Source organism: Sturnira hondurensis, unplaced genomic scaffold (genome assembly GCF_014824575.4).
Source record: "Sturnira hondurensis isolate 20B ecotype Veracruz unplaced genomic scaffold, ASM1482457v3 Scaffold0006413, whole genome shotgun sequence".
NCBI lineage: Eukaryota > Metazoa > Chordata > Mammalia > Chiroptera > Phyllostomidae > Sturnira > Sturnira hondurensis.
In genome coordinates this window covers 54,845,315-54,871,101 of record NW_028079044.1, presented here as the reverse complement: position 1 = coordinate 54,871,101, position 25,787 = coordinate 54,845,315, and the positions used below count along the sequence as shown (strand labels likewise).

The following is a 25,787-nucleotide window of genomic DNA, read 5'->3' as shown; positions in this document are numbered from 1 at the left end:
TAATATAGAAGCTAAATGAATAAATCTTCCCTAATCAAAATCACTTTCAAAAAGATAGAAATTCTAGTGTATGCATTTCTAGTATTGTATCAGTAAACAACACATAAGAAATAACCCTATTCGAATATAACAGAAACAGGTAGAGTTACTGGCATATTAAATTAACAAGACATATTAACTAAAAGTGGACAAAGGGTATGGGAAATATTTCAGACATGACACAAAGAGCTTTTACTTTAGAAAAGATGCTCACCTCCTTCCATTGTAAATTCAAGTTGGAGTGACAGTGTCACAGCATTGCTTACCTGTCAGGAAATCAGGCTGGTGGGGACAGTGTTGGGGACAGTGGGTTGCACCATCATCGGTACCAGTGGAGCTCAGAGGGAGCATGCCCCTCACATGAATCCTCTCGCTTCTAGACACACAGCAGCGTGGCGTTCATAAAGCTGTGTGAAGGCAGTGCACAGTGAGCGTGGCCTCCATGTCCCTGCCCAGTTCCTCGACCTTGCATGACCTGGGTGACGTCTGAGCACCATGGGTGCTTTGTTGGGGTGTCCGGTGATCACAGTGTGCTTACCTAGAGGGTTCCGGTGAGGAGCAGGTGAATCACACAGCACTTGTCATGGAAGAAGTATTTTAGAGAGGAGGCAATTTTGTTATGCACATTATGGACTTGTTGGGAGGAACAGGACTTCGGGAACAGCGGTTTATCTGTAGGAGACTGGTCGGATAAATTCTGGTGTATTCCTGCAACAGCCCAGTAAGAATTGTTCTGAAGTGAGGGAGCTTCTGTGAACCTAGCCCAGCACAGGCTGTGGAACGAAAGGCCACAGGGTGCAAACCCACGTGCGTAGCGCTACTGTCGGTGTGTTCAAGAGCACGCTCACTCACGGAGGCTGCAGCGTATCGCCTGTGGGGCATACGCAGCGCCCACCCAGGTGGGTGGCAGAACTTCTGTCCAGGGCAGCCCCCAGATGCCTCTAGAATGTCGTTCCATGTGTGCGTGTTGCTTTTCAACACACTATTTGTATTCCCCAGTTATTCATGTGTCAACCACTGTGTGGGGCTCACCAGGGGTCCCAAAAGGACACAAGGTGGCTGTGGCCCTGAGGCGAGGACACTGCCAGCACAGGTTCCTTGTGTTTCATGCACAGTCGACAGAGTGGACCCCGCAGTTCAGGGAACAGCAGAGAGCAGAGGAACATCAGTGCCAAACCCAGAGAGGCCAGGATCGGACAGAAGGGGGCGCCCTGGAGACCCAGACCTTCTGTAAACATAGGGGCAGGAAACAGAGGGCCCATCTGCAAAGGGGCAATCTCTATACTTCCCTGGGCACACGCAGCTCAGCTGCGGGAGCAGAGGACAGGAAAGTGGGACCTGCTGGTTGCTACGATCTTATTTCAGACCTTTTGCCTGCTCTTCTGAGAAAAATTCAGAACTGTGAGGGGAAGCAGATTCCATCCACAGGAGCCAGAGTTCATTTTCTCTTCCTGATATTGTGCATCTAGAGCCATGGGTGGCATGCTGTGACCTCTGGCTCCGCCACCCTCTGCGCGTGGCTCTGCACGGGCTCCGAGGCTGCTGTCTCAGCACCTCCGGGAAGGGCGCAGGTCCCGGCGCCACGCCTGCTGCTGCATAGTGATGGATGAGGGCAATCTCCCATCGTTTCATGGGAGATTTACGTGCTGAACTCTCATTAGTGCTGCCGGGAACTGCGTGCATAAATCTTAGGGGCAGGGAGGGAAGAACAACCCTGTTTTCTCTTCATCTTTATCAGTTTTCTTCCTCAAGACGGCATTCCTTCAGTCTGGGGGCTGGCTTTGGCGCATCACCACGTGCCTTCATTTACATGGAAATGGACCGTAAGCAAGGTTCTGAACTCACATGTTTCAACGCCACCTACTTGTGCCATCATCCTTGAAAGTGCTGAGATCCAATTAGTGCAGGCGATCCAACAAATTTCTGTGTGTCAGTTGTACCTGCTGTGAATGTCACTCTGTTCAGTGATAACAGGGCTTGTGGCCCAAAATAGAGGTGGGGGTACAAGGATGGGAACGCTGAGTCCTTGGGAACTGAATTATTTTTAAAGCGGCCACAGACACCAATCCTCTTAAAGCATCAGCCTGTGTAGGAAGCTGGAATTGAGTTTCCGGGGCAGAAGGCTGGCCTGACCCCTGCCGAGCGTGGGTCTGTGGACATTATCGTTTTGAATGTTTGCTAGAGCCCTTCCCCAGAGGCCCCCAGAAATGCCAAAGCACACTTCTTCTACCAGCATCTGAACAGTAGAACCTGGTGACTACTTTTGGTTGTTATTTTGAATGCCTGCCACTGCCCAGTCCAGAGCCCCACACTCGGGGTGTTGGAGCTGCATTCTGGGAGTCAGGAATAGGTGGGCACGGTTAGTGGCAGGGTTGTAGGGCTCGTTAGAGGTGTTGCAGGGCAGTTTCATAAGTCACCAGGAGCAAAAGTCTTCATGGAGTGAGGTGGGGCCCTGGGGCTGGGCAGCACCAGGGAGTCTCTGAGTCTTAGTGGGCTGAGACCCGAGGCCAGATGGTTGGAGGGGGCTGAGGGAGTGCAGTGGAGGAGCAGGAGGACCGGACGTGTGTCCCCGAAGGCCTCCACAGCAGGGGCTGGGAGGGTCCTGCAGAGTATGCGTGAGGCCTCAGAACTTCATAGCCCTTGCGCTCAGGAGGCTGCCACTGGGGGCCTTCAAGAATGAAGGGTGAGAGCTGGGATCAGAATGGGCTCAGGTGCCCGCGAGTGAGGCTTCCGCGTGTAGCTGAGGGCTGTGGGGCTGCAGGAGAGCTGGGCTCCTGATGATCTCACCGCAGGAGAGGCTGTGGGGGGCGTGGCCTCTCCTGTTTCTTCCCTGGGTGGTGGTCAGTGAGATAACAGGGAGCAAGTCCGTGGGCTCCCCATGGTAACTTAATATTAACTGTCAATAACACCTTAGACTGGAGTTCCTAAGAGAAAAGGGGAGCGCTGTCGCTGAATAGCTCTGTAACTTTGAGCACAGAAGTCATTTAATTGCTTCACACAGTGTAATTTTCATCACACAGGGTATTTTAGCTCGTCTTCACTAAATGTTCTTCAGAGCTGACCCAAAGATGCAATACTGTGGTCTGGAAACCAGACCTGCACACAAGATGGACATGCGTGCAAGGGGGGTGTTTGGGGAGCTGGAGGGAGGTGGTGGTGGCAGTGAGCCTGTCCTTAGGTGGGGAGTGTGGGTGGGGCAGGCTCCCTGCTCTGCAGCCAGGCCACCCAGGAGGGCTGAGTGGGGGGACAGTCGCTGGGGAAGATCTGGGAGAGACCCAGCCACATGTGTCTCACTGGGAAACGATCTGCTTGAGCTGTGGGCTGTGGGCACTGCGGCTCTCCCCTCCTTCCAGAGGGTTCCCAGGGACATGTTACCACACCCTCGGAGGAGTGGTCCCAGATTGCCTGGTGGCCACACCGCCCACAGTCCCCAGCTGCCAGGATGGGTACCCTGGCTCCCCACCCTGGAGTGTGAGGAGCTGTGTGCAACCCAGAGTGCCCTTGTGCTTGGTCCAGGAAACGTTTGATAGAAGACAGAGAATGCTGTGGGGAGCAGCCTGGAGAGCTGGGTGTTCGGGGAAGGGCGGCCGTGGGGAAGCCAGTTGGAAGGTGGTTTCATATCTCAGGTGAGATGATACGGCTTGGACAAAGGTGTGTCATTCAAGAGGAAAATGATTTCATACGTGTTTTGGAGATAAAGTCATAAAGACTCAGTGACATGGGGATTGAAATGAATCATAATGGGGACCCCTCGGTTTCTGAGACGAGCAACAGAGTGGCGGGGCTCCATTGCTGGGACCAGGAGGACATGGGGTAGAGACTGTGGGCAGAAGCTGCGGTCCCCTTCTGGCCCTGCCCTACTTGCAGTCTACCTGGATGTCTGTGCTGGTTTCCTTCAGTGTTTCCTGGACTTGAAAAAGCTCTATAAGAGAACTTGGTCATTTAATCCTCCTACCACATTTTAAAATTGGAGAAACGAAGTGACTTGTCTCCAGTTACGAAGCTGCTTAGGCCAGAGCCCAACCGGACCCAAGGCTCCTGCCCCCACCAGTGTGCTCACTGTGTAGGTTCTAAGAATGTAAGTGTGTGTGTCACTCAGAAGGAGCTGCCCTCTGTGCAGCCCTCCTCACCACGATATGACTATCACCGTGGTGTTGCAGGGCATCTGGGCACAGAGTCATGGCTCCCCAATAGACTACTGGGCTGCTCCAATCCCTCTGTCCTTCAGATGATTCTGATGGAGATGACAGATAGCCAGGACAGCATGTCATCTTCCGGGGCTGTCCCAGAGTCCCCTGCTACATGTCGTCTCTGTTGGAATTCGATGACTTAAACCCAAATTTCTTTAGCAAGATAAAACCTAGAATTTTAAAAAATACTAATTCTTGATATCACCTTCAAATACTGAGAAACGAAGCTAATTCTCTCTTGATGTCAACGTGCTTTTCAGTCCACAGCTCTCTATACAGACTGACCTGGCCCCCCAGATCCTGATGGGAGCACTGCCTCCTGCCCTGGGGTTCAGAGCCACTGAGTTGGGGAACCCAGAGCCTGCCTACTAGCAGCCCCTCCCACCATGGTGCCACGTGGCCATGGGCAATGCCCTTGACCTCTGGCTGAGTCCTCACCTTCCCTGTGTGACTCAGAGTGGAGTGCATCTCCGAGGCCCTGCTCTGTGCACTTCAATGCCCTGCTGCCGTGAGGTCACAGGACACTGTGTGACCTAAAGTCCTGGCACACTGGTGCTCAGTGCCATCGGCAAGCCTGGTCTCCGAATTTGTGAAAAGTTGATGTCAACTCGTAAAGCTCAAGACTTGTTCTGTTGGAGTTTGTAGACATGCTGTTTATTGGAGCTGGTGATGAAATTTCAAGCAGGTAAGTCATACGGATACTTAGTACTCTACAAAATAGTAAGAAATCATCGTGACCTCACAACATGAGACGCTAGAAATCATGCTTCTATGAGAAACCGAGAAGGACTCTAAGTCTGAGTTACTGTGGGAAGGTGGGAACATGTGGACCCGGCCAGCGTCATAAGCGCTGGCTCAATCTAGTACAGCCCCTCAATGGGCAGTCTGACGGAGGTGCAGCCCAAGGTCGCCTAGCAGTAGCTAAAACGACCGAGGGGGTCTGTCTGCCCGCTCACACTGCATCCTCTGTCCTTGCAGGGACATCTTCCCAAACCCACCTGCTCTCGCCTCACTACACTCTAGGAGAAGTCCGCTTTGCCACTCCTGTGTCACTTCTAAAGATGTGCATTTAGCTTACAAATACATTTCTAAAAATAAAGCTAAAAATAAAACATCTTGTATTGACTTATATTTGCTTAATTATAGTTACATCAAATGCTTCTTCTTACTCATTTTCATGGCTCTTTAGCTCCCAGAACAACAGCTGGCAAGTAGTAGGCACTCAGTTAGTGCTCGTAGACTAAAAGTATCCGTGAGTGAGTGAGTGAGTGAGTGAGTGAGTGACAGGTAAGAATCAGGTGCTGTGGAGACAAAATACCAATCTCTACACTTTGCAGATTGGTAGAAAGCCGCTAACTTGCACCTGAGCCAGTTGTTGGTGTGACTGGCGCTCTACCAGAAGATAATTTGCTCTTGGGGACCTTCGTCTTACCAAAAGAGAGGTCACTTACACAAAGTAGGAAATGGGCAGGTGAGCACAGTTGAGTGTCTGCTAACGTGGGAAGTCGTGGCAAGGTTCATGTGCTCACTTTGGGTAGTTTCAGGCATTAAAGTTACATAGTTGGCCAAAAGGTACCGACACACGGACAGGTGTCAGATGGCAGTGCTTTCTGTTGTAAAGTGTGTGCAAACTCTGCAGTTAGCGGTTTTGAAGGTAATTTGCTAGACTTCTTTTTGATTAAAAATAACCCAGATTACGTCATGCACCTAAATGCAATTTCAGCTCCAGACCACACCGAGTCCTGGTGAGAGCCATTTGGGTCGAGCTGTGACACACATGCCTGTGTGCATGTGTCTGCACCGTGCACAGACGTGCATACGGCATGGACGTGCCTGCCAGCCCTGCCCCGAGTGATAGCCACTCGGCACAAAGCAGCCTCTCCCTGCAGTACGCTCCAAACAGGCCCCTTACTCGGGGCTGAGCACCTAGAAGCTCCTGTAGAGTTCCAGAATGTTGGAGGTGGAAAGAACTTCAAAAGGCATCCATTCCAGTGCCCCACTTTCTGGATAAGGAAAATGGGGCTCGGAGAGACTTGTTGAAAAAGACCTCAGTTACCCTCCTCATGAAGGTGCCCCTGACACTCCATTTTTCTGGTTTGAATGCCCCTCCTTCCAGACCCCTTAAACTCCAGTTGTTAGCAGTTTATTTGAGTCTCTCCTGTTGGGCTATAGGGTCCTGGAAGGCTGGAGGACTTTGTCCTGTGCCCCTGGTGCCACTAGGGGGCTCCCAGGAGAAGTTGCGCAGTGGAGGAAGGGGGGCTTCGCGTCTGCAAACAGAGCCCAGTCTGTGTTTAACCGTCTGCCTGGTAAGAGCACGTTTGGGAACCATTATGCTAACTTTCTTTTAGTTATACACAAAATGCTCTTTTAATCAGAAAAGATTTCTCTGAAGTGTAGAATTGGATACAATCTGCCACTTCAGTGGTCTCACCTGACCTTTTGTCCCTTTCCCGCTCTTGGCAGCAGCAGGTGCACTGCCTCCCTTTTTATTTGCCGGTGTCTGACTTCCAGAACGATTGGCCTGTGGGCCCGTCATTCAGTCCCGACGATTCTGCCATGTGAACTGTAGTCCTGTGACTGCCCCAGCACTGCCGCGCGCCGTCCCGGGGCGCCCACTCCTCCCTCTCCTTCCCCTCGGCAGCAGCGGCAGACCTAGTGCCGGCACCCCGCGTCCTCAGAGTGTGCTCTGTCTCAAGTGAGTGTGGGGAAGCAGAGCCGTCATGCCAGGGGCTGAGGAGTGTGGTAGACTGATGGATGTGTCTCCTCGTGTTCCCAGTATTAGGACCCCAAATATGGGAGCAACTAGGTCTGGAAGACAGTGAGTTGTCTGTGAGGAGTCACCGGGCAGAAACAGGCATGTCCCTGTTTCGTGCTTCCATCTGCCCCCTGCTTTCGCTCCCAGGCTCTGAGTAACCGTCCCCAGCAGCAGTGGGTCGGGTGCCTCGCCCTCTGTAGGAGCCTCGGGCACCAACCCCTTCTTCTTAACCAGTCATGCGGAGAAAGGGCATCTCAGGATCCCACTCTCAGTCCAGCAGGGAAGCTTGGAGGTGTCACCCAGCTGGTCCTGCCACCCTGCCATTGGGAGCTCGGGCTGGCCAGTGGGAGCCCTTTGCCGGCTTCGCCTCGGCGAGCTCAGCTCTGAAGGTGTTGGTTGGTTATTTTATCATATCTTGCTTGTAAATTACATTATTGCTTCACTTGTGTTTCTAATGTGTTGCCATAACCAACTCACATTTGATAGCTACTTTTGGTCATATAATCTCAACGGTGCTGTTTTACAAGCTGACGGAGTTGACAGAAGCCTCGTTAGTGTGTCTTCCACTCCAGTGGGGAATGTTCTTCGAGTTGCCATGGCCCTTCTGAGCCTCTCCCCAGCCAAATGCCCCTTTAAAGGACCTGGGCAGTTTATTCAAGAGAATGTGTAGAACCACCCCCAGCAGTACACAGGTCAAGGGTGGTGTCACCCTCTTTCAGGCTGTGACAGACACGGTGCTCTCTCTCTGCAGCATTGCCATGCTGGACTGAGCAGTGCCACTCGGCTTTGACTGCACCCAGGGTGGGCTCCTCCCTCCTGGGCCTGGTCTCCAGCCTCCCCGTGTGTTCTGAGCTGATGCAGTCTCCCAGTAGAGGGGGCATCAGCTGCCCTCTCAGCTGCCTGGCCTGGTGTCAGGAGGAGCGAACACCCCTGATGCGTTCTGGCAGGGTCAGCAACCCCCTAGTCTCCCCTGCACCCCCTCGCAGCTGCTCTCCTGAGATGGTGAGGAAATACGTGTGAAAGGTACAGATGCCTACGTGCCACCTCCTCACTGGGCTCACTGGGCCTCCATGCTCTGCAGTTGTGCCTGGACGTCTCATGCTCAGAACCACCATAGCTGGCCTGTGGGCCAGTAGCTGTGGGCACAGCCACCAGAGAGAGCCAGGAGAGTGGGTGTGAGCTGGGGCAGTGAACACGACACTCTCCCAGGGCAGCGTGGCAGCAGGGATACCAGCAGGACAGAGGTGCCCACTCCACCCAGTGCCTAGCCCTGGCAGCTAGCAGTGGGAGGAGTGGGGGAAGCTGACATCTAGTCCCCACCCCCACAGGTGGCCAGTGAGGGCAAGAGGCTACTTTTTCACTAAGACTCAGAGATTCGGTGGGTGGTGGGAAGTCCACTGGTCAGGGTCCCTCACATGGGCTGTGCTGGCCTGCTCCCCACCCCCGACCCCTTCTGCTTCCTGGTCATGGCCTGGTGCCTGGGCTCTCTGGGCCCTGCCCACACCCTCCCACAGGTGAGGACCTGTCCACGAACCCTGCTCAGACCTTGTCAGGAGAAGGGGGATCAGAGGTGATCCCCCTGCCACACGCAAGGGAGCCGCAGCAAGTACTCGTTCAGACCCACAGAGGACGTGTGCATGGGAGCAGTGTGGCCCTACTGTGGTTGTCACAGCGGTGGGGCCAGCAGTCCAGCGCTGAGCACCGCACCCTGAGCTCAGCTCATCTGGGCCAGATGGCGCCATGGAAGGGCTTGGTGTGGGCTCTGCCACCTGTATCCTCATCGGGCATGAGGTCAATTGGTTAGATCTTTGTTTTGCTTTGTGGATCTTGTTTCGAATATTGGGTTTGCACAGAATTGTCATGAGCCACACACGCTACCTTCTTAAAAAATATTATCCAGCGTGCAGGTTTGGGAGCAGGGGCTGACCTGAATGTTGTATGTAAATATACGTAAATGTATGTTTATGTCCCATAGGTAAAAGCGGCACCTGCCGTCTCACAGGTTAGTCCACTGGGGAGCCTGCGTGCTGTCCTGGGGCCCGTGTGTCTCCCTGTGGAAAACAATCGGACAGCTTTTCGCCAAATGTCTCACTGCTCCCCAGGCTGGTCCTGCTGGTGCGAACAAGCTCACTGGTGCACGTCCATGTTAGCTCGGCCCTTTCTGGGTAGCGGTTGATCCAGACATTTCATACATGTGCTGCTTTGTAAGCTGGACCCAACTTCATCTGTACCGCTGGGCACTTTTCTGTGCCAGACAGTGAAATGCAGCATGTGTCCTGGGACCCAGCAGTTTGCTGAGCAGAAAGACCATCAGGTGGAATTGGGACACCAGGCAGGGGACCACCCCAGACACTGAGCCCTGCTGAGCCTAGGGTTTGCAGAAGTACAGTGGCTGACAGTGAGGGGGGTGAGTGAAATCCCCACTCCTCACCCCACTTCATCCAGAGTATCCAAGCTTCCGTCCACATTGTGTTGGCTTTCTGTGTAAGGTTTAAAAACAAACAAAGACTCCTACAGTGAAAAAACATAGTACTCAGCCTGGCTTAGATTCTAATGGAGAATTGGACACAGACCCGGCCGAAGCAGACACGTGGCCAGGCACTGAGGCAGACGGCCCGGCCTCAGGGAGCTCCACTGGGACCAGTGGAACAATGAGGTGAGAGTCGTTTCTGAGCTGACATGGAAAGTCTCCAAACCTTGCAACTGACTGAAAAGGCTTAGAGGGAAGGCAAGGGTCAGTGGTGACTTCTGTTCAAGGACAGTTGGCAGAGCGTTGGCGGCCATGGTGCAAGTGGGAGAGGAATGGGCGTGAGGCCTCCCCAAGTGTCTGGGTGGGAAGACAGGCAGGTGCTAGAAATGGGGAGGAGATTTGATGGAAAAGCAGGCTTGGAGGCAAAGCTTTATGAGTTGTTTAATTAGAGGTAAAAGTTAAATTCATGCAGTGAACAAAATTACCAAGAATGAAAGTGGAGACTCAGGAACAGAATTCTGGGAACATCTTTATTTGGGGGGAGAGGGAGCAGCTGGAGAATGAGGAGGTGAATTACACCCGCCACAGGAGAAGCAGCTTCAGGCACCGGGAGGGAGCGGCGGCCCGCTGTCACAGTGAGAGGGCCTGGGTTGGGGGGGGGGGTGCCTTTTGGTGACATGATTTTAGTAAGAGCAGTGGCAGAAGGTAGATGCAAAATGCTAATTTTTGGATGATAGTCAAAATGAAAAAATGCAGTTCTTTGAAATTAAGTTTTGTTTAGAGGGAAGTATTACATTTTGAAATCAATGTAAAATATCTCCTCAGAAGAGCGTCCAAGTTTTCCAGGTATAAGGGAAGCAAGCTGGCAAGAAAAATTTTGCCCCAAGCTTTTAATTGAGGGACTTTAAAATTAGGCAGTTTCAGAGGGACCTAATACCACAGACCATGGTTTGTTTTTTAAAATTCTCACTAAAGGTTATGTTTATTGATTTGAGAAAGAGACGAAGGGAGACAGAAGCATCGATCACTTGTCTTTGGTTCAGGCCCCATTGAACTCGCAACCTAGTTATGTGCCCTGACCAGGAATCAAACCCACAAAATTTAGGTGTAGAGACGATGCTCCAACCGATGGAGCTACCTGGCCAGGGCTCCCAGATCATGTTTAATCTATCACTGCTCCATACCTCTCTTCAGAGGAAGTCCTCACCTCAGGAAACAATGTTCCATCCTTCCACATTGATTGGAAAGTCTGTGGTTGAAAGTCTGAGTTGCCATAGTTACCATGACCATGGCCACTTCTCCTCAGAGCCCAGTTGGCTGGGACGAGCACTCCAAGGAGGGGCTCTCGCCGGGCAGCCTCAGGTTCCTTTCCATCCAGCTCCTGTGCTGTGTGCTCTGTGCTCTGTGCTCTTTGGACAAAGTCGGCAGAGGTCACGCTCCCCCCTACCAGGTCAGGGAGGTGTGGGGGTCAGGTGTCACTGCTGTCGGTCCTCTGAGCCAGGTGTTGGGTGCCCCCGCAACCTGCAGCAGTCCCACCCCAGTGGCCTGCGCCCGTCAGAACTGGTGAAGGACAGGAAAGGTCATCCACACAGATTTTGGGTGGAGTTCAGGCACACTCGGAGTGCAGACCAGCCTCGAGGCGTAGACAGCACACAGGCGACACCCAGGCAGCCCTCGCTCAGCCCCCACTTTCTTTCAGGTTGTGTGCACAGCTGGGGGACCAGCTTACAGCCTCCTCAGGATGTGGGCCGCGCTGTGGGAGGCAGCTGCTCTCCAGGGCCTTGAGCCTCCAGAGAGCACCCAGTGGGCCACGGGCATGCGCCCACCTTCTGCCTCGGCCTGCAGCCCCGTGCTGTCCTGAGGGTTCCTCCCGCTCCCAGCTGGTGTCTTACACCTCTCCTTCCCACCGGGCACAACTGCTGGCTCACTTCTGGCTGTCTTTCTCATGGCCGGTGTGGCCTGACTGCACACCTGTGTCCTCTGTCCTTCACTCTTGCACCTGCAGCCTCATCACAGAGGTCAGACACGAGAGTGGTGGCTGACGTCTCTCCGTGCGGGACTCCAGCTACAGCTATCTGGATTTTCCTTGGCTGGGGGAGGCTCCAACCGGCACCCGGGGGAGTGTGCAAAAGAGAAACACAAGCACTGACATTTCACCAGTCCTCTATCTGACTGTCAGCCCCACCTTTTCCAGTGATAGCTGAAGAGTTTGCTGGGTGCCCAAAGTGCCCCTCAGCCTTCAGGGCCTCAGGCTCGGCAGGAGTTATGGCCCTTGACCTTCAGCTGCATCCAAATGAAAAGCCCCCCAAAGAGGTCGTTCTCAGTGGCTTTGAAGTAAGAGCCAGGAATGGAGTGAGGAGGGTCCCGGATGGTGCCGACACCCTCCTTCCTTAGAGCCCCACAGAGACACCCCCCACCCCCCACCGACTCTCTAGGGCAGGGCCTGGTGGGGGAGAGTGGAGGGCAAGATCCAGAGATCCGTGCACTTGCTCAGGCACCCGGGAGACAGAGGCATCGCCTCACAGTTGGGAGGAGGAGTCCCCATCTGAGGCCAGGGGGTCACAGAGCTTGCTCCTCCTGGAGCGAGCCTCTGTCCCCGCCTGCCCAGCGTCAGTTGGTCCCAGGCCGTCTCTGGCGTCCCTTGGTTTGTAGACACATCGCCTGCTCTTCACGTGATGGTCACAGTGCGCTCCCCTGCCTGCGCGCCTTGTCCAAACACCCCCTGGAAGCCCACCAGCAGTGCAGGGCAAGGGCCCACCCTGTTCCGTGTGCCCTTATCCAACCTGTCTTATCTGCAGCGAGCCCGTTTTGGTCACATTCGGGGTCCTGGGCCTAGGACTTCAGCATGAGTTTATGAGACATACACCGCTGTCCCCGCAACAGTTAGGCTCAGTGAGACAGCGTTTACAGACGTCCTGGTGGCCACCTGTCACAGGGCAGGAGCACATCCTGCCACAGTCCTGGGGCTGCCGCTTTGCTTAGATGGTGGTGACAGTGACCCTGTGTAGACACAACATTGGTGCACTGCCCCCACATACTAGTTCTTAGCAGTTAGGAATACTTTAAGACAAAATGTCCCTGTCACTATTGGTCACACATGAGTAGGTGATCCATCTTCTATCATATTTGACCAATGTGGCCATGTCAGCCTGCAGGCTGAAAAATGGTATTTTTGGACAGATAAACAAGGACAGAGGTTGACCTCATGCATCAATAGCATCTCGTGCTCAGACTCCAGAGCAGGTCCCAACGTGCAAAGGGAGAGCAGGGACCGGGCGGCCTCTCACCGCACATCCTGCTGCCTTATCCCTGGTTGGTTGGTGGTTTCCTTTATTCGAAAGTTATGTAAAACGAATGCTGTGGAATTCTGAGTCCAACAAAGAGAAACTACTCCCCCATAAAATAAAGGGCACTTAAGTTGATATGAGAAGACAGCAACAAACTGAGAGCTTAAACTGCCATTTATCAGACCCCCTAGAGGAGGGTGTCCCTGCTCTCCGGGTGGGTGGCACACGTGCTCTCAACTGCCCGGGGAGCAGAAGAATTCCCGCTGGGACCTGCAGACCCCCCTGATTTCTAGAAGGAACAAATCGGATGAGGCAGAAGGGGCCTGTTTAAACACTGATCAGATCACTTGCCCACCTTCCGCCCTTACAACCCTTTGCAAACCTCTTGCTACACTCCAGTAATCTGAGACCCCATTCTGCGGCATCGGAAGCCTGTGGTGACAGGCCCCTGCTTTTTTTTTTGGTCCTTTACCTAAACTTCACTCTTTCCCTGGGCCTGTGCGTGTACTGTGTCCTCAGCCTGGAAGGTTCTTCGCTGCTCTCTCAGCTGTCTATTTCTTCCTCCAGACAGCACCCAAGCACTCTCTGGAGAAAAGGCATATTGCCGATCATCTAGGCAGCCCCACCCCCTCGTGCTGTTCGAGTCCCGCTGGCCAGGTGTCCACCCAGTTGCTCCTGTTGAGCTGTCTTTACTTGGACTGTGCTGGTCTCAGAGTCGGTCCAGTCCCGGGCAAGGAGGTGCACACCTGTCCCACTGCAGGAGGGCGCCTTGTCTGGAGGACAGAAGCAGGGTCCCACAGCACGTCTGTCACACAAATAAGAATTGTTTGTGAGGGTCTGTTCCCTTCAAGTAGGCATGCCCTCTCATTATGGGTCACAGTGGGCAGCGGGCAGGAAGCTCTGAGGGGCGTGTCTGGGTCAGGTTTAGCTGTAGGTGCAGGAAGACTTGTGAACGAAGCCGAAGACCAGTGACGGGGGCGAGGGAGGAATTCGCCACAAGTTCAGCATGAACAGACTATCAGCAGTACCACAAAGGCCCTGGGCACAGTTAACAAACTCGAAGAAGAGGAAGGGGGAACAGCAGCAAGGGCAGTAGGTCCAGCCCAGGGCCTGGGAGACATGGGTGCGCCAAGACGGAGGGAGCCTTGCCCCGGGGCGTGGGGGGCATAGGTCTCCCCCCTCACTGTCTTGGCCACTTGGAGGGGCAGCCTTTTAGCAACTATTGAATCTTAAATGTTGAGAAATCCAAGTACCTGTGCTTGAGGGGAAGACACCAGGAAGAATGTTCACAAGGGCAGAATTTGTTCAGGAAAAAAAAAACAGGAAACAACCTGAATTTTTGTCAAGACATTTGATAGTCTCATCAATCAGGTGTAGCCTGTGGTGGAATAATGACTGCCAGTTGTGAAATTCAAAGTGGAGTTTATGACACTCACATGGAAGCGCTTCCAGCTCGCACTGAGAAAAGCTTATAGCTGTAACATATACAGCATCTGGGCTTCAAAAGGCAGTATTTCCTTCTTTACATGTGTGCTGGTACCAGTGGCACTGAGGTGACGTGTGTGTGTTTGTGTGTGCACGTGTGTACATGGCATGCAAGTCACAGCAGACACCAGTGACACTCCTAGTGGGCCTGCCCTCTGGAGGGCATGGGTGGAGGCCCCCACCAGTGCTGCCCAGGGCCCCTAGATCTCTCCAGGGGGATGTGCTTACACACCAGGTCAGAGTGGCGGGCTCAGGGCCGCTGGGCTGGGCACACGACTCTTCTTGGGTCTGAGCGAACAGGGCCTATTCCTTCGCTCGCCTGAGTCCCCAGATCAATTCTTTCATGTGAGACCTGGAGGTAGTAAAGCTCACGTGGAAGTTGGCATCAAACACTAGTTTAAAATAAGTTGGTTTTTTAAATCAAGTCAAAGCCCACCCCCTCTACCTGTCTAACCGACAAGTCATCCCAGCCCTAGTGACACAGCCAAGCGTGTGCAGGCGTGGCGGGGGCTGCCCGTGCTCTGGGCAGCATCCTTGGGCTCCTGTGCAGACAAAACACAGTCACGGAGAGAGCCTGCACGCCTCCCCACACCCCTCCTGCATGCCACGGGCTCCTCCCATGGGGGTAGGGTGGGCATCCCATCAAATAGTCAGTGGGTAGGACAGTCCATCGTCCATGGCAGTGGTCAGTGAGGCCCCTCAGCTCTGGGGAGATTTCATGCTCCAGCCTCATTCCTCCTCCTAAGGGTTCAAGGGACAACTGATTCCTCACTAACTTGGCGTTGTTTACAGCGTGCTCATGTAACGAGGAGGGTGGGCCTGGCAGGTGAGTCAGACCCACGGTGTCAGGCTTGTCCTACACCTGAAGTCACAGATGAAGTGTGTATGCCCCAGAGACCCCTGTATTGAGTGTGACTTCCCCTGCTCAGACCTGCCGTCGCAACATGACAGGGACAGGTCGAGGTCTAACTTCTGTTTCCTGCCAAAATTAAGTCCTCTTCATTGGGAAGTTGAGTAAAGCAAAACAAAGATCTCCAGTATTGTCACTCAACTACCATTAGTAAAGAAGTCAGTCTCATTAATGATGTCTCCTTTCGCACTGAGAATTGAGTACTGGTCGGGATATGTATTTACTGTTTGGAGGTCGTCTAGAGAATAATAGCATTGTTATCACCCTGAATAACAGGAGTGTTGTGCAGCAGGAGAGAAATCTGGAAGGTGACAAGCACATGTCCCAGCCCCATCATATCACAGGTGTTATCAACATTTGTATTTATTTCTTGCCTGTATTTATTGATGCCTGTGGTGTTTTTTGCTTATAAGTATATTATAATTACAATTTTGGAATCTAATATTTGTTTCAAAATTGCATCATAGACACTTAAAATGTTGCTGCAGAGTCTTCATACTTTCTCATTTTCCCTGGGAAGATGGCATGCTTGATGGGCAGGGGTCACGAGCTAGGTGTCGTGTGCATTTCCTCGCTGACCACACCCCACAGCCCCATGGGCAGGAATTACTGCCCCACATAGGAAGGGGCCCTGGGACACAGAGCAGCTGGCGTCGCAGACCAAGGAACCCACTGGCACTGATCAGGCCCAAACTCAGGTCTATTGGGCACAAATGACCAGACCTCCCATCCACTGCTGCTGGGCAGGGGACACATGAAACCTCAAGTAGCCCTCCATGCTGCTGGGCATACAGGTGGCTCTCTGGGTCCCGCTCTCTTAAGCAGTGGTCACCAGGCTGAGATGGCAGAGAGTGAGCAAAGGAGCCTCTGCGTCAGGGTCTGGGACTTGGTCAGGTGCAGCGCCCCAGGCGAGCTGCCTCCACGCCAGCCACTTGAACAGGGAGGTGGCACAGCTGTTGGTGGGCCTTTGGGCTCGATTCCTAGCAAGGTTTTAATGTCCCTGCCTGTACATTGTGATTCAAGCTGGGAGATGCTTTTCCGTTGCCATCTGTATAGTAAAAGTCACATGGAGAAAAGCAGGGTCTGCTTTCATTAGCTGTGGCCCAGCTGAGAGGTGTCAGGACTCCGTAGCTGTGATTGACAAGATGGGTCAGACTTTCCAGATGCATCTACTGGTCACTCCTGCATGCCTTTGTGTTTCCATATCATATTCATATCACGTGTGTCTGCGTGTATGCATTCTACATGATTATTTTGCTTGTCTTAGCCAGCAGGCCAGCTCCTCCCTCTTGATTCAGAATATTGTCTTTCTTTTAAATCCGCCTTCATGCAGGTTTCCCAATACCTTGAAGGTACCTCCCCCTCCTACAGCTGCAGAGGTGCTGAGGGCCCTGGGCTCCCATTATCTTCCACCCAGCCCTGTATCCCCATGACCCCCTCTACCCCCTGCCCCACCACCCAGGACAGCAGGCAGAGTGCCCTAGCATCTGTGGGGCCACTGGAGGCAGAGGCCTTTGCCTCCTCATCCTGGACACCAGCAGGCTGCAGGTGGCCCTCAGGTGCGGCTGCAGGCAGGAGGGGGCTTCTCCGCTCCTGGGTCAAGCTTCCCAAGCAGGCCTTCCTGACCCACCTCTTGAGATAGCCGCACCCTGTTCTTCTCAAGTTCCTGCCCTGTTTCTCCCACCTGACCTGCTGCACACCTGGGTCTTCCTGTCCTGCCACCTGCTCCCTACTCTGTCCCAGCACCCGGCCCAGCTCCCGAGATGGAGGCAGGCCTTGGTCCGATTGCTGCTGGGTGGGCGAGTTGCTCAGTCCTTGTAAGGCCACCCCTGAGACAGACAAGCAGAAACTTACTTCTGCATTGACAGCTCCTAAAGGACAGGGTGCGTGCCCTTCTTTCTGTGGGGGCAGCCTCTCTGCCACGTCTCATAGGGCTTCCGCTCATTCTGCCACCGTCTGCCTGCTGTGACCCTTTCGATTTCATCTCACCTGGTCTGGATCAGGTACCAGGTGGCATCTGCAAGACAACTGAGATGGCACCTCTTAGGCTGTGGGAAGGATGAGCAATGAAAGCCTGAGAAGGGCCTGGCTGAGGACCCAGAGCACAGCAGGTGCGCTCCCTGCTCGGTGGGGCGGTCCACCTTCCCCTCCCCTTGCTCTTTCCTCCTGTTGCACCGTGTGGTTTCCTTTCTCTAAAATGCCGTCAGAGCGAGGCAATGAGGAGCCTCCAGCGTGTGCAGGGAGCTCAGTGGCCACGTGCTGTTCTGCGCACACGCTGCCATTCTAGCTGTGCCAGCAGGCTGTGCAGGGCGGCCCAAGAAATGCCCTGCTCTGGGCCATGTTGCCCTGGAGAGCCCAGAGGTGGCACTACTTCCCCAGGTGGCCCTGCTGGCTGCCGGCCACACTCGCCTTCTCCCGCCGTGTCTCCCCAATGTTTAAAACAGGCCAGCGGCCACCCGCTGACTGTGCTGACTGTGTGGGCTTCCTGCAGGGGCCAAAGGACAGAACAGAGGCTCTTTGCAAACTTCCCAAGTGTCGCATGGCTCTTCCTCTTCTAAGACCTGCCTGGAAGTCTCTGGAGTGGGGACACCCTTGCAGGTTGTGGGTGGGTGAGGCCTTTATACCCACCTGTCAGCACAGCTGTGTCAGGGCCTGTGCCCTCAGTTGCATCCATGGGGGTGTGCAGCAGGGCCTTTGTACATCAGGACCCTCGCCCTTTCCTGATTCCTGAGGATGCACGTGCCAGCCCCACCGGACAAGCTGCATCTTAGCCTAGGATCAGCTCCACTGCACAGGCTCAGTGTTGATGTGAAGGCTACTCTGCTGCACAGTGCTCACTGGGCCTTTATGCAGGAGAGCGAAAGTCCAAGTTCCCTAAGCCAGCACCGAAGCCCTCGAACCTGCCTTTCCTTGGGGCTGGCCACCCTGGCCTTGCACTCTGGCCATGCCGCCTTCCTTCCTGCCGGGCCCACCTGCAGCAGCACCTCCTGCCCTCGGCTCCTTGGTCCATTTCTCTCTGACTGCGCCCTCCACACATGCTCCTCCACCCTTGCCCCCGCTTTGCTGAGCTCTGGGCTCTAGCAGCACCCATGCTACAAACAAGAGTGTTACCTGGCACAGATGTCCCTCTGTGATGCAGAGCAGAGGCCCGCTCTCTCCGGCAGTGCAGGAGGGCACGAGAGACTGGGGCCTCGTCACCCCACAGCCAGTCTCCCTCTGCTTCCGCTTGAGTCTGGGCTGCTGGAGCTCGCTGTGCTCTTGGCCCTTCCTGGACACTCGCCACCCTGGGCTCCCACCGCATGTCCAGCTCACGGCCGTCTGTCAGGAACCAGCCCGCACATCTCCATGATGGGTGGCTCCAAAAGGTGGGCTTGTTTTAAAGTAGTTAAGTTGCCTCTTGCTGATAGAAGGTGCTCAAGTCTCCTGACTGCTGGGCACGAAAATAGTGTTTCTAGACTCGAGTCCCAGGGGAGGGACATGAGTGACAAGTGGGGCTGCACTGTGCTAGCTGTCAGATCTTCCTGCTGTCACAGGAACCTGTGTTGTGGCCGCTTTCATAGTTAGCGGTTACAGGCAAACGGTGCAGGGAAAAGGGTGGTACCAGAACCTTGCTGACCTGGATTGGGTCCTGCGAGTTCAAGTTCTAGGAAACTGATGCGTGTAAAACCACTCGCTCGGGGCATGGTGGTGTGCTGGTGCTGCTGTGTGATTTCAAGTCGTTTGGCCATTATCCACTTCACTGCATGGCTGAGTCACCTTTATAACAGCACAACCCCGTCCATTAGAATGAGAACTCCTCCTGTAGACAGTAATGGGAGTGCTGTCTTTTCCCTCCCCCTCCCTCCTTTCTTACTCTCCTTCTTTCTTTTCTTTGCCACCTGGTCAACAAACCCCTACTGACCACCCGCAGGTGATGACACCTAAGCTGCAGGGACAGGTGGAGCTCTCCCATGGTGCACCACCCCAGGGCTGGGCTGTGAGACAGAGGAAGTGCTCATAGTCAAGTTCAGGGGGAATTATGAGACCCCCAAGGAGGAAGTGGGGAGGAGGTCTTTTGTTTTAAGTAGCAAAGTTGAAAATAAAAAAGACAAATCTGGTCTAATCACTTTCTCCTGGAAAAGTACCATTCTAACCCTTCTGTGGACCAAACTCCTTGACCTCCAGACATACACGTGTGAACACTCAGTCACTGTCTTTGGGGTGAGGTCCTTCCTTGGGAACTTCCAGTGTGTGAAGAAAGCTTTGCAGCTCAGTCCTGAGGGCCAGCAGGCTGACTAGCCCAGCTCCCCAGAACCGGATGGACTGTGAACCTCCTGCTGCTTAGACACGCGGCCATCCAGCTGTCTGCTGCCCCCTGAGCAGTGCCAGCGGGGCCAGGGCAGTGGCTGGCTGAGGCTCTGGTTACCCACGCTGGTGGCTGGTTGGAAGCGCCGGTGCTGCCCTGCAGCCCCTGAGCTCAGGTGTCACCTCTGACCCCACCAGGCTCTCAGCCCCTTGGCTGCGCAGGTCTGGAGTGGCCATGAGCAGTCCCATGAGCAGGGGCATGGGTTCTTCTGAAGGAAGGAGCTTCCTGGAGTCTCCATCCAGGGCACTCATGAGGTGAGGCCACCCGGTGCCACCAGTCAAAGGCTTGCCAGGCCCCAGCGCCCCAAGTCTGCCCTGCACCTCGGCCCCTGAGGCTCTTGCAGGGGTCTCTTTGAACAGGACTCAGGACTTGTGGGAGCCTGAGGTTTGCAAACGAGAGAGCCAGTTTTCAACATGGCACTCACCCCTCGCACTAGCTGGGTAGCTCTGAGCAGGTACTTCGACCTCTCTTTGTGTCAGTTTCTTCCTTCTCAAAAGTAGCAGAAAGGCTGGTGGGAAAATGACACAGTGGATAAGAAGGTCATGTCCTTGAATTCCAATAGCCCTGTGAGCTCATGGAAGTCAGCCCCACCCTGCGACCCTGGAGCCACCACAGACCAAGTACCCTCCCGTGCAGTCTGGTTGGACCTACACTGCCATGCTGCCCGTGGACTGCTTCCATCCCAGATGCAGGAAGGCCAGCCATGGGAGGAAAGCTGGAGGGCCACTGGGCCCCCAGAACCAAGGGTTCTAGAATGTTCTTGGGGGCAGCAGACTGTCTCACAGACTGCACAGCTGACTTAGCTGGCAGGACAAGACTTCCCAGATGGCCTGTCCCCCCTAGGGAGCCGCTATCCTTGGAAAGGAGACGTTCGGTCCTGGAGGAAGCGAGGGTCCCTGCTGACCATGGCAAAGGGCACATTGTCCATTGACGTCGCTTCCTGAGGTGCTAGTGCAACCTCTGGCCACTTCTCATTGTTGTTCCTGTCTTTGCAGATGGAGACATGGAGGCACAGAGGAACTAAGTGACTTCGCCAGTCACAGGCTGGAGAGGACCAGGATCAGAGCCTAGAGAGCCCCTGACTCTGGGTCCTGCCCAGGGAGTCACGCTGCCTCCATCCTAGGAGAGAAGACTTCCTGCAAGGTAAAGTGTGGTGCGCTGTCCGCCCGTTGGCCTGTGGGCTTGTGTGCCCCATGTGCAGGTGTGAGGCCAGCCGTGCTCATGGGTCCTGGTGCGCGTTAGGCTGCTGGTCTGGACGACCACTGTCGGCCGCCTGCTTCCCGTGGGTCCCACTGCCGCCCTCCTCAGGCCTCTCTGCACCCTCGCCTCCTGCCCTCCTTCTATCTGAGCGCAAGTATCCCTGCCTCTCCTCCCTGAGGTCCTCGCTCCTGGCACCCTCTCCTCCCCTGTCCGTCACTGCTTGCTCTCTGATGGACACTGCGACCTGTCCTGGAAGTCGAACGTCTTCTGTGACCCCATCAAGCTCTTAATGACTCTGCCCCTGGGGCCAGCCCTGGGTGGTGCTCTCCTCACAGCCTGGCCCGTCCAACTTGGAGTCTGCCTCCCTCCCGAAATGCTCCGCCAAAATCCCACCTTTGGCTTCATGATCCCCAAATTCAGACAAAGTGAGGGTGGCAGGGGGGTTGCACGTCGTTCGGTCCCACATCCCCTCTGGTGCACAGACCCCAGCTGAACAGTTCCACCCAGGTCGGCTTGACCACTCCCCAGGGGAGCCGACTGCCCCCTGCCCTGTGTCCTTCCAGCACCGTCGTCCCGGCGTTGGCACTGCGTCTTTCCTGGTGTTCTCCTGAGCCGCCTCTGCTCTTGCCTGTCGTGACTCGAGGTCTGAGGGTTCCCTTCCCATCCAGTGAAGAGCTCGCCCTATGGCTGTGTTTCCTGTCACTCATGCCCTCTAGAGACTCCCTGATGGGCCGGGTGTGTCCACTGGGTGGGGCCTGTCCCAGGGAGAAGCACATGGCCCATTCACATACCCAACAGTGACAGCCCAGGGAGGTGACCACGACCACGCAGGACACACCATCACGGGGTGCTCAGGGGCACCCCTCTCTTACCTCAGGCAGGGCCATGCCATTGGCCAGCTCCTCCCAGACCCCAGTGCTCACAGCCCACATCTCCCCGCCCCAGCACCTGGGGGCTCCCGGTGGGGCTTTGTGCGAGGTGGACAGCAGGACTCACAGGGTGAGGGGCGCCGTGGGAAACCGAACTCAGTCTCTCAGAGTCCAGGCCCAGCCCTTTCTCTCCACAGTCCGATGTGTTGCCCATCTAACAACCTCTGGGGCGTTGCATTCCGGAACGCTCTCCGTGGACCAGTGTGTGTTTGGTGTTCAGGGATCACGGGCGCTCGCAGACTGCACACTCCGGCCTTTGCAGCTGTAGCTCGTGTCGTTTTTCTGTTCCTTATTCTTTTAGTATTATCTGCCCCACAAAAAATAAGTAAAACATTTTTAAAACTGAACTTTAAAAAATTATAAACCAGACAGTGAGTGAAAGGGCAATTTAAGCATTAATGTAAGCAGACAGTTCTATTAATACGTTTCTGTGTCAAAGTGTATTTGAATCTTTGAATTTTATTTTTGTGCCACACTCCACCTGAAATTCAGTGCAGGAGAAGTTGGAAAATACTCATCTGACTAGACGGCTCAAGCGCCTGTCTCAGTGGCCGGCCTGCAGGGACACGGAGCACCGCGTGCAGCTGACTCAGAGCTGGCCTCCCCTCTCTTGTGGGCCGTCTCTCTTCCTGGTCCAATCTACCGGAAGGGCAGTGTTGGCTGGAGGCGGCGGGCGCCCTGGCTGTGGGCTGGCTGCCGAGCGCCCAGCCCATGTGGGACAGACACGGCAGCTAGGGAGGGCCGCCTGTCCAGGGGTGAGGGGCTGTTGGCTGACCTACTCTCTTACTCATACATGGGAAAAATTACCAGAAGCAACGGGAAAGAAAGCTAGAAGAAAATACTCACAAAAGATTAGGTGGACAAAGGGGTTGATACCTTAATGTACAAAGAGCTATTACAAATTGATGTGGTTTTAAAAAGAACAGTAAGGAAGGGTGGAAATAGCAACTTCATAGCAGACAACTTGAGAGAGACCCACAAGAACACAGGCTTCTCTTCCTCGCAGTCAGTGGGAGGACTGTCAGCAGCAGCAAGGCGTGCAGTGTCATTTGTCAAGGTCACACGCAGGTGTCTGCATTTTTCACATTTTTACTAATGAAAAAAATGCAGGTATTTCTACCCTGTCCAGCAGTCCTGTCAATGTCGTCTTAGAAAACTGCATTATAGAAATAGCACAAAGAAGTGCGATACTGGGCCTTCTCACCGTGGAGCAAAGTGACTGAAGGAAGTGAATAACCTAAGTGTCCTCTAGTGGGGTCCGTGGGGTGGTTGGGTAAGTGACATTGCACGCGCTCTGGGGGGCGTTATGTATCCACTCAGAGCCTGAGCTCAGTCCACAGGCATTTACCTGGAGAGACGGCGGTGATTCCTGGCACATGAAAAACAGCGACTTACGGAACAGTGTTTGTGTCACAGGGCTGCTTTCAGCAGCTCAGCTGCGTCTGCAAGCAGCACGCACACGGGGAGAGCGGCGTGCTCCCTCAGGGCTATCTAGCAGCAGAGCGGACGCTCCCTCGCTCTGGACAGGACGTGGGCCGCAGGGAGAGCGGTCATCCTCACTGCTGCTTCGCCCCCGACTGTGTGGCCCGTGTGCCGTGTGTGCGTCTGCAGGTGGAGCGAAGAAAGGTGCACACTGTTTCTTGGGCTTAGACTGGCCAACAGGAAGCCACTCTGGGTTCTTCCATGGACGGAAATGCCAGGTAAGGTCTCAGCTCGCAGCTCTGAACGCAGTGGATCCACAAGGAAGCAAGCTCGTGAGGAACAAGCACCCAGACGCAACCGCAGTGACTCATCCTGGTGGATTGGTCTTTGAACTCGGCCGTGTTCAGGGAGATGGAAAGAAAGGGCAACAAGAGAAGACAGCTGCAAAACCTGGATGGTGATGAATTGTTCCACAGAGGAGCAGAGAGCGACGGTCAGGTTTCAGACTGGAGAACGATCGCTCCATTTGCTGAGGAAATGGCCGCTGGCTGCGCTGGACTGGTGCCGTCACCACCTCTCCTCGTGAGACGGCCGAGCGGAGGAGGAAGGGGCACACGTGTCAGCAGAAAATCTGAAAAATGCCAGGGGTGAGCGGCAGAGCAGCAAACAGCTGCAGGAAAGGAAGAAAGGGTGTCTGCAAATGAGTCCTGTGACTGTCATTATACAGGACTTGGATGGGAGATGGCGGCCCTCTGGAAGCAGCTAGAAGTGTGGGGTCCGGGTGGAAATGAGCGGTTAGTGTCAGTGACACAGGTCTGAGCCCTCCCGGAGTGTGTGGAGTGGCAGGGCGTTTGCTAGGTGTGCACAGACTGGGGCAAAACCTGGCCCGAGCCACGAGTCGGGGAGGTGGGAGAGCCCTCGGATGCCTGGCTAAGGGTGGGCCCTGATAAGACTTGGGCCACCTGGGGAGCAGGTCACCGTGGGCTCTGAGACAAATTCTAGAAGTGACATCAGTGGGGTGCAGAGCGCCAGGAGGAAGGTGGAGGGAGAGAAGGGGTAGTCACTACCGGTCAGCGGGGTCAAAGGGTGGAGAGCAGAGGGGCCAGGTGAAAGGAACAGAGTGGACCTGCAAGGAGGGGGGGCAGCAGGAAGCAAGCCTTCTGACACGGGGCTCGGGAGGGACGTGGGTGATCTGGACAGGGGCATCGGAGCTCATGGTCCATGGTTGCAGGCGGAGGCGCCAGCTTCAGGTTCACTGTCCTTTCTCGCCCTGAAACTGTTTCCTTGTTTCAGTCACACACGCCACTGTTGGCACCAGCCTTGCGCTCCCCAAGCAGCCAGCGTCTTGGGGTGAAGAGGCCAGGGGTCTGAGGGGGCCTCTTCTTCTGAGGGTCCATTCACTGTGACCACCCTCACTGATAAAGCAGTGGTGGAGAGGAGGCAAAGGGAGAACGAGGATCAGGCCCACCAAAGCTTTGATCCTGTTTCATTTGCCGAATTTTTCCTTATTTTCATCCTACAATGTTGGATAATTAGAATTGAAAATTGTAAGCCATGATGCTGTGAACTATAAACCCGCTAATCTCTGTAACTTTGCAACCTCTTAATAACAATTCCGTCTGTCCCAGTATAAATGGGGTGAAAATCCTAAATTTTAACATGTTTGCACCACATTATTTCACTAAAACAGAAAATCTTGTTGTATTTTGGGAATCTTTATTTGCTATAGTACTTTTTCTAAACACCATGCAAGAACTACAGTGTAGAATTTCTGATTATTGCTGACCTTTACAGGTGGACTTTTTCTGCCCCTAGAGCCATCAGTGAGTGGGGGGGAGGTCTCAGTTAGTGACCCACGGGAATAAAGGCACGTGCAAGAAGCCATCTGCATGCAGTGTGACCTGCGCACTGCATTTTGCTAGCAGCGTCTCGCTCCTTTTAGTCTTGTGCCCAGATTTCCTCCCAGTCACAGCCTGGCACACTGAACGCAGCTTTGCCCCTCTGCAGTCTGCTCTTCCTGGCGCTAATGAGCAGTGAAATGACCAACGGGTGAGTCTCCGGAGGTGAAAGATAGGGCCTGGCTAGTGGACAGGATGGGTAACTGCTACCTGAGTAACTGAGGAGTGGCTGTGGGAAGGAGGTGGGGTGGAGCCCACCAGGGAGCCTAGGACTGCATGGTCTCTCCTGCCCTCGTCCTGCCGGGGGGAGCATGTCACAGTGTGCAGGGACACGCGTCAGCACACTCAGGGGAGAGCACGAAGGCTCCTGCTGTCTGCCCTCGTCCCTGGAGCCTGCGCACAGCTCTCCTCGGGCTCCCTGCTGCCCCTCGAGAGCGCTGCACCAGCACAGAGTGGCCTCGGGGCCCAAGGGGACCTCGATGCTGGGTGCTTCTGGGTAGTTGACAGGCTGTTGTCTCACTCAGCCTGAGGAAAGTGCACTTCACTGGGTCAGGAGAAAGAGGGAAAGTCGGTCATGAAATAAACCTTGATTCCAAGTGCAAAGTTTACATTTCACAAAATGACTCTCTTGCTCTCTTCCAGTCATTCTAATAGCTTTTATTGATTCCAAAATAAATTTTTAAAACATAATAGCAATAAAGCAAGACTTTTTTAAAGCATAAATGTCATTTAAAGTTTTCATGAAAACCTATCCTTACTATAAAAGTAATCATTGGACTTAAAAGGGTTTGTATGAAGGTAGCTCTTTAAGGATGATTTTTCTAAACATAAGTTACTAGGGATAGAATCAGAAACCA

At 54.2% G+C, this 25,787-nt stretch overlaps 1 protein-coding gene across 1 annotated transcript in view; it reads left to right on the top strand.

Annotated features, from left to right (window-relative positions):
- Window positions 1-25,787, top strand: part of MYT1L (myelin transcription factor 1 like) — a 131,089-nt gene that overhangs the window by 6,714 nt on the left and 98,588 nt on the right. Inside the window, exon 2 of the mRNA XM_037048659.1 lies at window positions 20,477-20,624. The gene's annotated coding sequence lies outside the window, so the exon portion shown is untranslated. The remainder of the gene's footprint in view (window positions 1-20,476; window positions 20,625-25,787) is intronic.